Genomic DNA, 17,719 nt, shown 5'->3' with positions numbered 1-17,719 from the left:
CTAGCAAGATCAGAAGAAATTACATCAAAATCCAGCTTGGGGGAGAGCACCCACATTTATCCAGCTAAGTGTTCTACTCACGTTTATACTTTACTCAAATAATAAAAAGATGCATAATCATAAAAACCCAAATAAAGATTTTGTGCTTATATATATATCTTTGCTTAGTTTGCTAAATAAATAAATAAATAAATAAAGTTTGCTATGAACCCTCATGATAAGCTCTCACATGGAAATGATGAATAGTTGCTCTGCCATGACTAGTTCTCAAAATTGAAATCTCTCTCAAGTTTAGGCATGACTGTTATTAATTAAGATTTGCTCTAAACCTGAACTTGTGGGAAGAGTACTTGATCTAAAGTCTAAGTCGTTAACGGATACGATATGGGAAGGTTGAGCTTCTGTTTATCTGTTCCTAGAGATGCTAGAATTCTGGAGAATTTTATCTTTGAAAATCTTTAAAATGTTGCATAATGAGTTCCTGTATGATGAGAGTTTAAAATCCTACCACAGCCATATATACATGCTTATTAGACTATGAACCATACATTTACTTTTTACTGCTTATGAGCATTGAGTGTGGTCAAGCTGTGTAGACCCTTAGGAGCTTGTCATGTGGTTAAAATCAAGATTCACTTGCACGTTCACTCATACATGCTGCTTCTACTCCGAAAGTACGCATCCACATACATCCACTCATTTCCATATCCAGATTCACCTAAAATTATTCTACTCCTATCTAGGAGAGAATAGCCAAAAACATTATCCTATCCGTGTTATTCCCCATGAAATAAATGCTCAAGATATTTTGGTTACTACCACTTGCTACATTATTCCAGGAGGGTGAGTGCTCTAAAAAAAAGTGAATACGAGGAAATAACAAGGGACAAGTGCCCGAAACCTCGGAAGAAAAAAAAGAGAAAAAAGGAGAGAAGAAAAAGTGAGACGAGAGGTAAAAATGGACAAGTGTGTGACAGTAGAATTAGGGGTACAAGATACCCACCTGAGAGAAAAGAAAAATAAAATATAGAGCATCTCATTCCCCTCAAAAGCCTCAAGTGCAAGGAAGGTATGTACCCCCTCAAAAGAGCAAAAGTAGAATTAGACTTTTACCATTATTTTCACCATTATCACCATTCATTCGCCACACATGCACATCTTGATTTGACTTATTGACTTGTTCTTGTGGATCCATGGTTTGACTATGCAATAAATGTCTTGTAAGTATGTATTAGCTGTCTCTCACCTATGAGCTCCAAGATATCAAAACCTTATTAGAGTAGGGTGAGAGAGAAGGTAATGCCACTATGCCTCATACCAAAAATACCACATACTTTGAGAGAAGGCATACACCATTACTGCCTTGGTAAGGATCTAGAAATACCACAAAAGAGAGACTAGAGAGAGTCATACAAGGAATCTCTGAGTTTTATTTGAAAATCTACAAAAACTCCAGAGCTATAGTTAATCGAAGAACAAGAGACATGGCGCTTGACTAGACCGTTCTATCTTTTAACTGCTCAAGACACAAGTTACGGTTGCAAGCCCCATGGTCGAAGGTAAAATGAGTAAGTTTAAATCTTAACAGTTTACCCTAACCTAGAGATGAGATCTTGTTTGAGCATATGTGTACCTTTAAGGCATGAAACCACTGCAGAAACTCTTGAGTCCATCCTTGCTCAGGGACGAGCAAGAGGTAAGCTTGGGGGAGCTTGTTGACGGTCCTTAATGCTCACATTTAACCGTCAACTAATCATGAAAGAGGACCTATACGCAACTAACATCCAGAATTTGGGTTTCATGTGATAGAATTCCACAAGTTTTGGTGTTTGTCTATTTCTGCAGGGGGTTATCAGGAAACATGGAGGAAAGGCCCACACGTCGGGTTTACATAGAGATATTAATGTGTGCGCCAATTTTCTATATTCTAGAAGACTCCAGAAGCCATGGGAACGAACGGGAGGTCGAGCGGGCCCGGGGGCTGGGCGCCCGCCCTCCCCCCTTGGGCGCCCGCCCTGCCCTGGTGACCAATCAGGGCAGGTCTCGCGGCGATTAAGGTCGGTTTGATCCGACGGCCCATGTTCATTTGGAAGGGCTATATAAGCAGGCCCCCTGGCCCCTGGAGAACATACCTTTTCTACAGAATCAAAGCTAGGGTTTCAATTATTCATCCAAGTAGAGAGGATCCCTCTAGTTCATCTAGTTCTAGTTCTAGTTCATCTAGTTCTAGTTCTAGTTCATCTAGTTCTAGTTCTAGTAGTTCTAGTTGTAATCTAGAAAATAGGGAGAGAGAAGAGGAGAGCGGAGGAGGAGCCGGATCTGTCGGATCTTCATCAACATTGTACTTTTGCAGCAACTGGTTCGTTCTTCATCGTTCTCCAAGTTCTTCATTCATAATTCCTGAGTTCTTTAATTACTTTTATTTATATTCAAGTTATTTATTGGATTCCCAATTGCATCACTGCTCTAGTCTTTGAAACACTAGAGTAGTAATTAATAGATTAGACGTGGTGTTTGTTGACGGTCCTTAAGTACTAAATTTAACCATCAACTAAATATGGAAAGGATCAATATGCACCAAACATCTAGAATTAGGGGTTTATCTGACAGAATTCCACGAGCTTTGGTGTTTGTCTATTTCTGCAGGGGGTTATCCGAAAATATGGAATGAAGGCCCACATGTCATGTTTACAACGAGATAATTACGTGCCGCGCAATTTTCCTTAATCTACAAGAGTCCAGAAGCCACAGGAACGAACAGGAGACCGGACGGGCTCGAGGGCAGGACGCCCGCCCTGGCCTCGGGGCTAATCACAATCAACTTCGTGGATTATGCTCCACCGACCTAAAGGATCAAGGAAAACTATGCGATCAATGTCGGTTTGATCCGATGGCCCAAATTCACTTGAAAGGACTATATAAGCAAGGCCTCTCCACCCCAGGAGAAGAGAGGAGAAATCATTATCAGAGGAAGTCATCAAAGTTAGGGTTTAGAACTTCTCTCCCACAGAGAATTAGAATTAGCTACTCCCTAATCCTTCAAGTTTTAGAGGATTGATTAGATAGAATTAGAGAAGTAGAGCGTAGCGCTCTGGATTCGGATCTTCGTTAATAAAGATTGGTATTATTTCATATCTTTCTCTACTACATTATTCTAATTGCATTATGTCTCTATTTATTATGATCTTAGTTTGCTCTAGTTCTATATTTGATATAGTTATGATTGATAATGAGTTTATGTATAAGTTTGCAAAGCGCTTAGCTCTTGACGCGCGGGAGTTAAGTGGTAGATCATATGTGGGCGTGGTGCTTAGATGTTATTTACCTGCAAATGTATCCTATTGGCCGGGTCGTGTGGTAGTTCGCGATAGTGACAGCTTCGTTGATTCTTATATAGTCCACCCTCCGTTGATAGGACAGGCAAAATTTGTATTGCAGAGTAAGTCTTACGATGTTCTGATTTACTTTAGCAATGTTCTTTATACATGAATGAAGAGTCTTTTATGCTATATATGATCTTGTAGATAACTAGAGTAGATTGTGACTTAGTAGATAGTAGATAACTTAGAATCCATTCTCTAGCTAATCCGACGTCACCTTATATATATGAGGAGTAGTCTATTTTCTAATCGATGTGTTATCTACCCATGAGCTTATATTTCATTATCATTATTATTATGGCTTACCCCCTACCGAAGTAAGTGACTGTGTGACGAGTTCCTCATTAGTAATCATGTTCTTGCAAGCTTATCTCTAGTTTATGCATTGATAGATTTTATTTACCTCCACCGTTCTCTTAAGAAAAATTATAAATAACGATACCTGGAATACTTTTCCTGGTGAAATGCTACAATGAGGTATTTTATCTGTGCGCTTGCGGATAGAATAGATTATTTTCTAGAGAGCCTTTACATTCATAAATACCTTTGTACACTCTGGCACCATGCTGGGGATGACAACCTAGTATTCAAGTGGTGTTAGCTAGTGTCAACAAGCATTTCTAGCGCCGTTACCGGGGAGCTAAGGAAAGTCAGGAAATCAGTCAAGGTTATTCACATAAATATTAGACTAGACTATGGAGAAATAATTGCATAAAGACAGCTACTAAGTGAGAAATCATAACAAAGCACCTCTGCTTTGGCAGGTTCACCCTGTTGTTTTACTATGTTTATATTTTTATACAGGGTATATCAGGATTGACTTTAGTACATTCAACTCTTTATCATCAGAACCAAAGCAATCAAGAAAGAAAGAAGAAGCTACCTACCAATTGCTGAAGCTATGGCACAAAAGACCTTGCAAGAATTCTCTGCTCCAAGTCTTGAGAACATTCCAACTGGTCCATGGTCCAAGATTTGCAGTAGAAGAAGGAGCACCCGAGTTTGAGCTCAAGGCAAGCCTCATCAATCAGGTACAAGCTGCACAATTCAGTGGAAAGGCACATGAAGATGCTAGTGCACACTTGCAAAATTTCTTAGAGATTGGAAGTAGAATCCGCATCAACGGAGTTGACAAAGACGTCATACTACTTCGCCTCTTTCCATTCTCACTAGAAGGGAAAGCAAGGAAGTGGTTTTACACTCATCAAGATAACATCAACAACTGGACGAACTTATCAGATGCCTTTCTATCAAAGTTTTTCCCTATAGGCAAAACAACTGCCTTAAGAGGAAATATTGTCAGTTTCCAACAGCAGAAGACAGAAACCATTCCAGAAGCATGGGAGCGTTTTCAAGGATACATATCAGATTGTCCTCATCATGGAATGGCCAGATGGCTACTTATGCAGACCTTCTACCATGGATTAACCCAAAAGGCTCGTGAGTGCCTAGATGCATCTGCTAAGGGATCATTCTTGGAGCTTACAATTGGAAAAGCAGAGATACTTTTGGATAAGATAGCAGAAAACCAAAGGTGGTTCCAAGATAAAGCTCAACAATGTCATCAAACTGAAGAAATACCAGAAGAAGTAAATTCATTATCAACCAAGATGGAAAATTTGCTCCATTGGATTGACCAGAGGGCCAAGTTCAAAGAAGATCAAAGGGCCATTGAGACAGCATATAAATACCAAACCACTTCGAGTCAACCCAATAGCAAAGGTATGAATTCAGGTAACACTTTCAAGCAACTTTCATTAAAAGAGATAATTGCTCAACAAACCAAAACTAACGATGAAGTTAAACAAAGGCTAGATACAAATAAATCATCTCTAAAAGATATACACAATAAAATGGATTTTCTATTAACTGCCTTTGATGAGCAGAACACTCTCAATAAAAAGGGTAGAGCTTAAATTAATAAAGCTAGCTGCTGCATTGCCTGTTGCCACTAACATTGAGCAGGTAAAGAACATAACTACTAGAGGAGGCAAAGCCACCAGGGATCCCCCATACCCAAAAGAGAAACAAAGAACATCAGCACCAGTGCAACCAACAGTGATAGAAGAAGAAAGCCCAGTTGAAGCAGAAGATCTGCTACAACCACCAAGAACTGTAGAAATAAGGAAAGATTTTTACGACACCAACTATTTGCCATTTCCCAGAAGAAACAGAGGACTGCAGTCGGATGAGCAGTTTGGTAAGTTTGTAGAGGTCATTCAGAAATTATTTGTCAACATACCTCTACTTGATGCCATACAGAGATATTCAAGCTGAGAAAAGAATTTAGTGCAAAGTACATCAGAGATATTCTTAACAAAAAGAGACCACTGCCCACCACTGAGGTTATCAAGCTGAGAGAAGAATGTAGTGCGGCCATCCTCAATAAACCACCAAGGAAGAAGAAGGATCCAGGATGCCCCACCATTAATTGCTCGATCAGAAACCAACACTTCAGCAATGCAATTTGTGATCTCGGAGCAAGTGTCAGTGTGATGCCAACATCAGTCTATAATAAGCTTGAGCATACGACCCTAGAACCAACATCAATGTGCCTACAACTAGCGGATCAATCAGTTCGACACCCGTTGGGCATCGCTGAAAACATTCCAGTCAAGATCAGAGATTTCCTTGTGCTAGTAGACTTCATGGTACTGGACATAAGTCCCGACTCAAAAGTGTCCATCATCCTTGGAAGGCCATTTCTAAGCACTGCCAATGCCCACATCGATGTTGGAAAGGGAGAAATCAAGTTCAACATAAACGGAAAAGAAGAACATTTCACATTCAAGCCCAGACCAGAGAGAGACTCTACAGTGAAGGAAGTTCATGAAGAAGAACCACTGGAGACACCATCTCCGGAGGAAGGTAATTCAGAAGATTAAAAGATTTGGAGGTCCAGCTTGGGGGACCTAAAAATCCCAAACCCTGGCCGGGAGGTAAATCGGTATTTATCCGCATCATTAATTCCTGCATTATCCATATTTATTCATAGCATTATTATAATAATTAACAGCCCCATATAAATAATATTTATGGTGTGTGACAACCCATATTTATTAATTATTGTGGAGGCACCAAAAAAATTATTTTCCATTATCATTTTAATAAGTTTCAATTCTCACAGATTTTCCTGCATTATATTTAATTATAGCAACCTTCTAGAAGCATGACCCACACTCTTGGGTCCCACTTGTCATACACCACACCTCACACACATCCCATCACATTATTTGATCCACCATCATAACTCCAGTCACCAACACTTTTCCACCGACCAACCACCACCCATGAACTATTATTCTACGTAAGAGTTAAGCAAAGGAGGGGATAGAAAAATTGCAGCCAGGATGGCCTACAAAGGTGGGCGCCCGCCCACCTACAGAGGGCGCCCGCCCTGTCCCCCCTTCCTCCTATAAATTGCCACTTTCTGCCTCCAACTTCTTCACACAAGCATTCCAGAAAACCACGCAAGTTTCAGTTTCCAAAAAAGAAGCTCTTGTAGTGAAGTAAGAAGGAGAGTAGAGAGGAAGAGAAGAGTGGAAGAGAGGTTGGTAGTCTTTGAGTGAGAGAGTAAGGTTCACCCAGTAAGTAGTGATCCCGCTGTCTAGAGCGGAAGTAAAAATTGTTTAGGGGGAGGTGCTGCCAAAATAAAAACTTGTCTTGAATGACTAACCCCTAGACTACTGACATTTCGGACAGCTGATCACTAACATTTTTCTCTCACATTTTCCACTAGTTGTGTTTGTGTCAACTTTTGTTTGCAGGATGTTCAAAAAGGTAAAGAACGCGGGCAAGGCCTTCAAGAACATAGGTACGAGGAGTTCGTCCCGACACTCCTCGCACTAGTCAGAGATGAGTATTGACCCAACGCCCACACAAGCTCCGTCATCTTCATCTGATCAGCAAGTCAAGGTCCTCCTCAAGATAGGAGACCTTGGACTGAAGACCCGCAGGGAGAAGGAAGTTTACCAGTAGCTAAAGAATAAGGATTTCATTCACGCACCCACTCTTGATCCTATCTTGCTACAAGAAACAGGTATGGATACTGAATTCGATTTGATTTTCCAGATGGTGGGATGGACAAATTTTTGGAACATAACTGAGTTGGGTTTCCGTCTTCTCACCCTTGAATTTCTTTGCACTTTACAATATTATGAGGGGGGAATCGCATTTTGGATGTTCAAACAGGACATTATGTTGTCTTAGAGAGAACTGAGCGACCATCTCGGTTTCTCTTCAAGATGCATCCTGGACATTGACTCCGACTTACCCAATTTTGAGAGACACCAGTTCTGGAGAGAGATATCTAGAGATGAGTTTTATAGCCAAGCCCGAACCAGCGACATGGAACACCCCACTCTTAGGATGTTCCACAAATGGCTTGGGTACAATCTTTTCCATCGTGATGATATTAGAAAAGTAAGAATAGGAGATTTGCAACTTCTATATGCTGCTATAAATAAAGTACCCACTTCACCTGTTACACTTTTGGTTTCTCATTGGCTTAGTATACCTAGTCTTTAGGGACCTGTCGGTTGTACTTCACTCGTCACTCGTCTAGCCTCTAATCTTAATTTGCTAAAAAACTCATCATTGGAATTCATTGACGAGTTACGAATTTATCATGGCTATGACACATTTAGGCAAGCTCGGATGTTGAAAAAAGAGGGGAACATAATGTATATGTTATATGATAATAAAGGCAAGATTCGGTTATCTAACCCGAACCTTGGCCTCTATGTTGTTCAAAACTATTTGATTGAGATTGCAGTGACACCGGTAAACCAGAGAGCTCCACAACGAGTGGCATCTAAAAGGATGACCACCCATCAAGAACGCACCTGGTATGGAGCTGATCCCGGGCCAGAAGAAGCAGCGCACCTGCATTATTGCGACTACAACCCCCGAGTCCTTCGAGACCCATGGGTTCGACATGCTCAACCACAAGAGCCAACACAGGAGACATGGCCGGAGAGCCAAGATCACCAGTGGACAAACTCGCCTTTCCATACGGGCAGGTACTCCACTGATCCATATGGAGCTTCAGGGTCCAGACCTCCGCCCCAATTCGATGCAGGACGATGCTCTGATGCCTCTTATTCTTTCACGAACGACTACTACCAAGAGGCCGGCGCTTTCTTCACCCGTACCGACAACACCCTCCTCGACATCCAGAATACGCAAGCGGAACATGGACGACTCCTGGAATAGCAACAAAAGTGGAACCAGGACCACGCCACTGCAGAACAAGACTGAGACAAGACACCACAACAATGAACGACAACATCACCCCCATGATGCGATTCTGGAACATTGGGTAAGACCGACAACAACATTCAGCTTGGGGGAGTTCCTCCCCACTTTATGAAGTAAGTTTTTATTTGCTCTTCTTATTTATTCTTTTCTGTTTTAGTGTTTTATTTATCTTAAAGAGAAAAACTTAGAAAATCCAATAAATATTTTCTTGCTTTACTTTACTACATTCTATAAACATGAAAACAAAATAAAAAGAGTGTGTAGATAAGTGTGCTTTATTTTTCCTGCTAAGTGTTAATCTCTAGAAAAATAAAAGACAAAAAAAGATGCATGATGGAAATAATGAACAGTTGCTCTGTTTGCTTACTTTCGAGTACCTAGCTTTTGTATTAGAGTTCTTCCAGGAATTACTAAAACAAAAATTTACTATCTATGGGAAGCATGAACCTAAAACTAAAGTCTAAGTAAGAGAAAGGCATGATATAAAGTTTGAGCTATTGTTCCTACTACACTAAGTTCTGGAGATTTATTTTGAAAACTTGCAAATTACATGATGAGTTCCTAGCATGACAAAATTCCTACCACAGCCATACTTGCTATAACATCTTTTGCTACTTATATTCACATTGAGTTTGATCGAGCTGTGTAGACCCTTAGGAGCTTTTCATGTGGTTAAATTAAGATATTCGCTTGCACACATCTACTACACCATCCACCACCATTCATTAAAATTTTATCACTCACTATCCCGAGTGTTGTTATTCTCTCTCTCCAAAAAGATTCAATGCAGAAGAGGCATGGGTTATGAAAAAATATGCGAGGAAATAAAAAGGGGCAAGTGCCCGGAACCTCGAAAAGGAAAGAAAAAGAGTGAGACGAGAGGTAAAAATAGACAAGTGTCCGGAGTAGAATTAGAGGTACAAAGATGCCCACCTGAGCGGAAAAAATGGACAAGTGTCCGACAGTAGAATTAGGGGTATCTACTACCCAACTAAAAAAGAGAAAAAAGAGAGATAGCCCATGTTCTCCCAAAGCAAAGATCAAAGAAGAGGAGAGATAGCAATATGAGGAGCAATGAGAAGTAAGTTTCATCATTACTTATATTTCCACCATTACTATCATTTACTCCACCACACATGCACATCTTGATTTAATTATATGCTGAGTTCCTTTGGATCCATGGCTCGATTAGACAACATATGTATGAGCTGTTTCTCACACCTATGAGCTCCACTTAAATATTCTATTAGCTATAGGTAAGTAACATTTTTGGTAAGGATCCACAAATACCACATATAGAGAGACTTGAGAGAATTATTGCTGGGAACTTTGAGTTATATTTTTGAAAACTTATGCAAAACTCTGGAACAAAGGTGAAGTACAAACAGGAGGAATAGTGCTTGACTTAATTATTTTGTCTTTCAATTACTTAAGACTTAAGCGCAGGTACTAAGCTTCATGACACTTCACTCTAATCTGGAAGAATTTTTATGTGAAAGCATATGTGCCTGTCAGGAAAGAAAACATCGAAGCAACTCCTGATCCATCTGAGTTTAGCTGTTTGCTCAGGGACGAGCAAAGGGTAAGCTTGGGGAGTTTGTTGACGGTCCTTAAGTACTAAATTTAACCATCAACTAAACATGGAAAAGTATCAATATGCACCAAACATCTAGAATTAGGGGTTTATCTGACAGAATTCCACGAGCTTTGGTGTTTGTCTATTTCTGCAGGGGGTTATCAGAAAATATGGAAAGAAGGCCCACATGTCATGTTTACAACGAGATAATTACGTGCCGCGTAATTTTCCTTGATCCAGAAGAGTAGAAGAGTCCAGAAGCCACGGGAACGAACGGGAGACCGGACGGGCTCGGAGGCAGGGCGCCCGCCCTCCCCCCTTGGGCGCCCGCCCTGGCCTCAGGGCCAATCACAATCAACTTCGTGGATTATGCTCCACCGACCTAAAGGATAAAGGAAAATCGTGCGATCAATGTCGGTTTGATCCGACGGCCCAAATTCACTTGAAAGGACTATATAAGCAAGGCCTCTCCACCCTAGGAGGAGAGAGGAGAAATCATTATCAGAGGAAGCCATCAAAGTTAGGGTTTAGAACTTCTCTCCCACAGAGAATTAGAATTAGCTACTCCCTAATCCTTCAAGTTTTAGAGGATTGATTATATAGAATTAGAGAAGTAGAGCCTAGCGCTCTGGATTCGGATCTTCGTTAATAAAGATTGGTATTATTTCATATCTTTCTCTGCTACTTTATTCTAATTGCATTATGTCTCTATTTATTATGATCTTAGTTTGCTCTAGTTTTATATTTGGTATAGTTATGATTGATAATGAGTTTATGTATGAGTTTGCAAAGCGCTTAGCCTTGACGCGCGGGAGTTAAGTGGTAGATCATATGTGGGCGTGGTGCTTAGATGGTCGGGTCGTGTGGTAGTTCGTGATAGTGACAGCTTCGTTGATTCTTATATAGTCCACCCTCCGTTGATAGGACAGGCAGAATTTGTATTGCGGAGTAAGTCTTACGATGTTCTGATTTACTTTAGCAATGTTCCTTATACATGAATGAAGAGTCTTTTATGCTATATATGATCTTGTAGATAACTAGAGTATATTGTGACTTAGTAGATAGTAGATAACTTAGAATCCATTCTCTAGCTAATCCGACGTCACCTTACATATATGAGGAGTAGTCTATTTTCTAATCGCTGTGTTATCTACCCATGAGCTTATATTTCATTATCATTATTATTATGGCTTACCCCCTGTCGAAGTAAGTGACTGTGTGACGAGTTTCTCATTAGTAATCATGTTCTTGCAAGTTTATCTCTAGTTTATGCCTTGGTAGATTTTATTTACCTCCACCGTTCTCTTAAGCAAAATTATAAATAACGATACCTAGAATACTTTTCTTGGTGAAATGCTACAATGAGGTATTTTATATATGCGCTTGCGGATAGAATAGATTATTTTCTAGAGAGCCTTTACATTCATAAATACCTTTGTACACTCTGGCACTATGCTGGGGATGACAACCTAGTATTCAAGTGGTGTTAGCTAGTGTCAACAGTGTTTAGTCTTGCAATTACCTGGAATTGCACCCAATCCTGCGGATTGTTGTGGTAGCCCTAGGGTAGTGACAGCCCTAACGGTCGACGTATTCCACCTCGTTCGGATCGGTGTTTGTAGGACTATAGTCTGAGCTTCCTAGCCCCCTTCTCATCTCTTTCTGTGGTTAGTGTTCTGATGTCCTGAAATAAATAATCTTTGAAGTAATTCTTGATTCTTAGATCAACTAGAGAACTCTCAGGAAACTTCCTCTCTTCCCACCAAAAATAATTATATAGTTATCCTTGGGCGATCTTGAATCTTAATTAGTACACTCACGTTCCCTGTGGAAAATCGATACTCTAGAATACTCCCGGGTGAAAGCTACATCGGTATCCGTGCGCTTGCGGATTTTTTCTGTTTGCGTTTAAAATACCCAACACACTCCCAAGAGGGATCGTAATCACCTTCGTCAGAGTCGAAGTAGCCAAAGAAGTAGTTGCTTGTAGCGAGGAATCGACAGAGAGTCCTTGGGTCACCAAGCCCAGAAAAATCTGCACCAGCCCAAGTGTCGTCCTTCGAGGAGCTAACCACGAGGTATGTGGACGTTGGTGGTGTGGCAATGAGGTCGAGGGTAGACCTCAGGTGGTGGCCAGGAAGATCTGCATACGCACTGAAGGAAGTGCTTGCAGAGGAGGCATAAGTCGTGGCGGCATTCCTCAGTCCATACAGATGTGAGGATGGCATGTTTGCCTGCTCCCTTGGCATCAGGTTCGGTCCCAAACGCGACGATGGTGGGGCTCTAGGCCATGACGTCGACGCTCCCAATGTCCCTTTCCCAAGGTGTGGCGGGTCGAGTCGACTGACTACCAACCGAGGTGGACTGGGAGGTCGTGCTAGGCCCCTTCTAGGACCTAAGGCGGAACTAGTGGCCCCTCGAGGTTTCCCTTTGGCCTACCATGGACTAGGGGTGCCGATCGTCACTCGAGGAGGAACAATAGGGTGTGTTGGAGCGCTCTTAGCCCCAGTGGTGGGGCTAGAGTGCCCGGTCTCTGTCTCGCCCGTCGGGCATGTTGAGAATGATGTCTCGAGCACCTCTCGTGCACTGGCTAGGGGGGAGAGGCTCTGGCTAAGGCTCGGGCTCGGTACATGGTGAGAGGACCATTTCATACCTAGAGCCGAGTGACATGAACTCCAAACTCCCAAACCTCATAATTGTACCGAGACAAAGTGGGTGGAAACCGTCACCCATCTAGGCTTTCCCAAAGGAAAAGGTGTGACACGCAGAAGGCCCCTACCTGGCGCGCCAACTGTCGGTGTCTGGACCTGCGGTCTAGGCACTAACGAGTAATACGAGTATGCATGCCTTGGAACCTAGATGGTGATACAAGAAGAACACAAGAGGTTTATACTGGTTTGGGCTAACGATGCCCTACGTCTAGTGTGAAGGCAGAGACTTGTATTATACTGCACCTGAGGTGCTTGTAGTAGTGGTTACAAGTGAGCTGCGAGAGAGGATACATAGCCCAGGTCTCGGCTGAAGGTGTGGTTATATGTAGGTGTGTCCGAGTGTCTTCATGTGTTCGTGTGAACCGTCGTCCCTTTGTAACGGTCCCTGCCTCCCCTTTTATAGTTACAAGGGGAGGTTGGGTTTACATGTGCAGTGTTATAGTTTATTCCTAGAGTACATGTTGGGGGATGGTGTCGGTGCAGTGGCGGTAGGGTGCCCCATTCTTGGAGTTGTAGCCTCGGCGTGGTCATCCCTGTTGATTATGCCGGACCATCCCTGATACTTTGGACTCGATGTTTGGCCCTGTTTTTGTCTTGCTGAGCCCTTTTTAGTGTCCTGGCCTGCTTTTCTAGGGCCTCTTCCCTGACCCGTTCTTCAAATACAGTGGTGGTCGTCATGGCTGCAGTGCTTAAGACTTGATCTCGCCCATTCCTGTGTCAGTGTCGTACGTACAACGACAGGTGTCAGATGCTGCAGTGATGGGAGTAGGTAGCTAGCACAGCGTGCGCCATCCTCTGCAGTGGTATGGGCAAAGGCGTGCCCCATGTTCCATCCACCGTTTGGTTATCGTGCGCGTGGAATCCAGGAACAGGGGATGTAGCCCAAGACCAGAGCTCGGGCGAGGCGGAGAAATCGCCCGAGGCTAAGGCTCGGATGAGGCCCAAGACCCAGAGTAAGTCTCGGGTGAGTTGAGGAGGAGTCTCCTTCACTCGGGGCCTGTCTTGGGCCAAAAGAGAGTAGCTTTGGCCCAGCCTGGGGACGCTTCGTTGGATGCTTGGGCCTTAAGAAGGCAACTTTGAGTTTTTTATGCTGTTGTTGCATGAAGAAATAGAATGATACATCAGCCTGAACAATTAGATTACATTTGAAGATGATAATGCATGCAGTACATAAATAGGAAATTTGCGACCAGGTGAGCATATATCAGCGGACTTTTTTCAGGTGGGTCTAAGATCAGAAAGTCGAGGTGGGCTTCAAATGTTGTATCATTTTTCTGTTGACCAGCAGCATCCATCCATCTAATCTCTTGCATCATATTTAGCAACCTTTGCCTCTTACACAATGAGGCATAAAAGATGAAGCCATTGTCATATAACAATAAAATATTTTTTTATCTTCATATCCACAAACTCATCCAAACTAATACGATTTTCCATTTTACGAAGTTCTCATCTCAGTACTGTTTGTTGAGCCTCATCAATTCCAAGAATCTATATACTACATTTGTCTTTATTATGCTAGTAACTAGCATAGTACAATCTATATCCATTTGTCCTTATCAGTTAACAGCAGACAATCAATATATAGATTGAGATTATTTGGATTTGCTTGTTTCGCTTGTAATACCAGAAAATAACAGCTTAGTTTGATTTGGTAATCTGTATATAACACCAGCTGACTTACATTTAAGAGAAAGCTTAAAGTGTTTCCCTACTGGGGGTCAAACACAATGGTTAATCTTTTTGCCCTTACTAAAATTGCAATATTTTTAACATGCCTTTTGCAATTGGCACATCGATCTCATAGACTAAAGTGCAGTAGTTAATGTTTTCTTAAGGTACTAGCAGTACTTTTAACATTCCTGGTCCGTTACAAATCTTTGATGGACATCGAGCAGGACTCATGTTGATCTCTTCGCAGCAAGCTCTACCATCCGTCCACGCCGACAATTCATAGGTTGCACCTTTGATGCAGGATCTCCACTGGCTTACATTAAACAGTTAAATTGGCGCTGCGTTAACTTGATATGGGCTCGCCTCTCCACTGGGCAAGCTCCCGCGCAAGTTTTCTAGTGGGAAGGAAGAGGCACTCACGGTTTAATTCATCGAGGTGGAGAGAACTAGAGAAGCTGTAGTCCTTTGGTGATGTGGCTTCACTAAATTTTAGAGAATTCGGCTAGTGAGGTTCTCCTATTTAGGTATAGAAAATTGGCGAATCAATATGAAACTTCATTTATTTCTGTATCGATGTCAGTACATCATGGCACCCTACCGGCTACCACCATGGCCAGTCAGTACCCATTTTGTTGTTAAAGGGATGGAGGGTCTACGTAGACTGCGCACACGATGCGCTGGCAACCTCCAGCAACGCAATGGCCCTGCACGTAGCAAGACGAATGATCCGGGCACCGAGCTCCACCAGCGGTGAAATCTTTCTTAGCATTTTCATGGCAAGTTTTGGGGTCACATGCTTTACCCTGTGGCGGGATCTTCTTAGACGTACAAACTTTCTTGAGCGCGACAGCATCTGTAAAGAACACCAGTGGAAATAATAGAGAACAACATTCAGTATGCTATATATATATATTCGATTCAAGTTGCTGAAACAATGAACTATATATAGGAGAACAAGAAATTAGTGGGCACCGGAAGCCAGCATGAGGAAGCCAACAGCCAGGAGCAGAACCATATTAGCCCTCCTCATCTTATTCTATCTAGATGTGTTGCTCTAATAACTGTGGTTGGCTAGTTAACTTGTGATTATTTGTGATGGAGAATAATAAACGGAATGACAAACATTTATACTATATAATGTGTCGTAACGAGTTGCCCAATAGATTAGTTCTAAAACTGGGCCAGAGGAGTTCAAACCGTATTAATAATAATCATTAAGTGCATTGATTTGTAGATAGATATAAAGACATGGATTGTAGAAGAGTAAGGTTTTGACCAGGATTCTAAACTTACATATCGGAAGATGAACTAGTAAATAATTGTGTCAATTTTAGAATAATAGAATAGAATTGGTAAAAATTAATTGTGTTAATTTTGTGGGGAATCTTTTTTGAGCTTTGTTATAGTGTTGGAAGAGTGTTACTTTCAAATAGTTTTTGCTGACCGTTGATTTCACACAAGCAAATAAAAAAATAAATTTATACAATTAAGAGTATTTTAGAAATTAATACCTCCCACATATTCTTGGCATGTTGCCGACGGCTCACCATATATAGATTTCCAAATGGGCTAGGCACGATGGACCAACATGAGGCTAGCCTAAAAAAGCAAGACACTAGCATGGCACGGCATGATCTAGGGCCGTAGGTTCGGCCCGCAATGTCAGCACGGACACAATACAATTAATGGCCTGACATGATAGTGGTCTGATTATTTTAGATCGTTGGATTGATTTATAGTATTTTTTATTGAGAAATTGAGTTGCAACAAATATGACCATAAAAGCAACTTTCACTCATTTCTTCCCCAACTGCAGAATCCTCTCGAGGCCTCTCCACCTCTCACTCCCTAGCCTACGGTTGTCGGTCCCAGCCCTCCCCCACTCTGTCTTCTCCTCAAGGCACGGCTGGCAGCGGCGCGAGACACAGCTGCAGCTGCACAATGGCGTTCTCACAAGGCATGGCTACCACGACGCGAGAGTGCAACGGGGTCGAGTGGCTCGATAATGGCGCCTTCATCGTGCTGGCAACGAGGCGCGGCGCAACGAGATACGGTGAGTCACCAGCACGGCAATGCTAAGGAGCCATAGTGTCATGCCTGACCTAGAGTTCAACACGGTGGTCCGAGACGGTACGGCACGGTAGAACATTGAGCCGCATATTGCAGTGCACCACTAGTGTCATGTTGCATAGTGCAGTGCACTAATAATGTCGTGTCACATAGTGCTAGGGCCGGGCTAATGCTGGGTGGCTCGTTTGGCCATGTATATTTGGATTTGGATGTCCATAATCATTTGACCTAACAAAATTTACAATTTATTAGGAATTAATTCAAAATCCAAAAATTGCGAACAATTTTGATAAACTTTTTTAAAGTAAAATGCATGGATAGTTCATTAACTTGTGAGGGTGTGTCGATTTTGGTCCATCAACTTTGAAAGTGCATTTTTTGTTACAAAACCTTGATCATCGGTGCATAAAGAGTCCATACCCTTTCATTTTATGTCTATCTCTATTATAATAGAACACTCATTAAAATGTCATCCGCTGAGAGTCTCCTACCCTTATGCATCCAGAAAAATGTACACAAGAAATCATATCCATTAAAGTCAAGGGCTACAAAACATCTTTCCTAGGCATCAACCTAATCATGCGGCCACCATCGCTCCCAGTCTTCAACGCGCGTCCACCTGCAATTCAACGGGGTAGCCCACGATTGAATCCACTAATCTTCGAATAAAAAAACACTGTTAAGATCACTCATGACCACACCCTTCGCGGAGGGGAATCACCGGCGACCATGCCGAAGCCGCGGTGCCTGTTGTCGGCGCCTCGAAGGCGGCCATCGCAAATGCCCGCGTCAACTAGAACAAGACCTCCCCGGTGTGAAGGAGCAGGTCATGTACCGCCGCCGTGCCGATAGCAGGCCAAAACCCTAGCAGCACGAGCGACTGTCGGCCACCGATCGCTCATGCTGATGCCATGTCCCAGGGGTGGATGTACAGTAGTAGCATGGGGGTACAGCTATCTCTCCAAAATTTCTTGAAAAACATCTAGTATATATTACCCTTTAATAACATGTACATGTATGATATATTATAATATATAATTGCCAGTCTG

At 42.2% G+C, this 17,719-nt stretch overlaps 1 long non-coding RNA gene across 1 annotated transcript; it reads right to left on the bottom strand.

The window, feature by feature from the left end:
- Positions 15,135-15,686, bottom strand: LOC110434443. The gene is made up of 2 exons (XR_002451940.1): positions 15,573-15,686; positions 15,135-15,453 (listed from the first exon to the last, which is right to left on the bottom strand). It is a non-coding gene; the product is annotated as an uncharacterized LOC110434443 (long non-coding RNA).

The sequence above is a fragment of the Sorghum bicolor genome, chromosome 4 (genome assembly GCF_000003195.3).
Source record: "Sorghum bicolor cultivar BTx623 chromosome 4, Sorghum_bicolor_NCBIv3, whole genome shotgun sequence".
Lineage (NCBI taxonomy): Eukaryota > Viridiplantae > Streptophyta > Magnoliopsida > Poales > Poaceae > Sorghum > Sorghum bicolor.
This window is presented reverse-complemented; position numbering and strand designations above follow the sequence as displayed.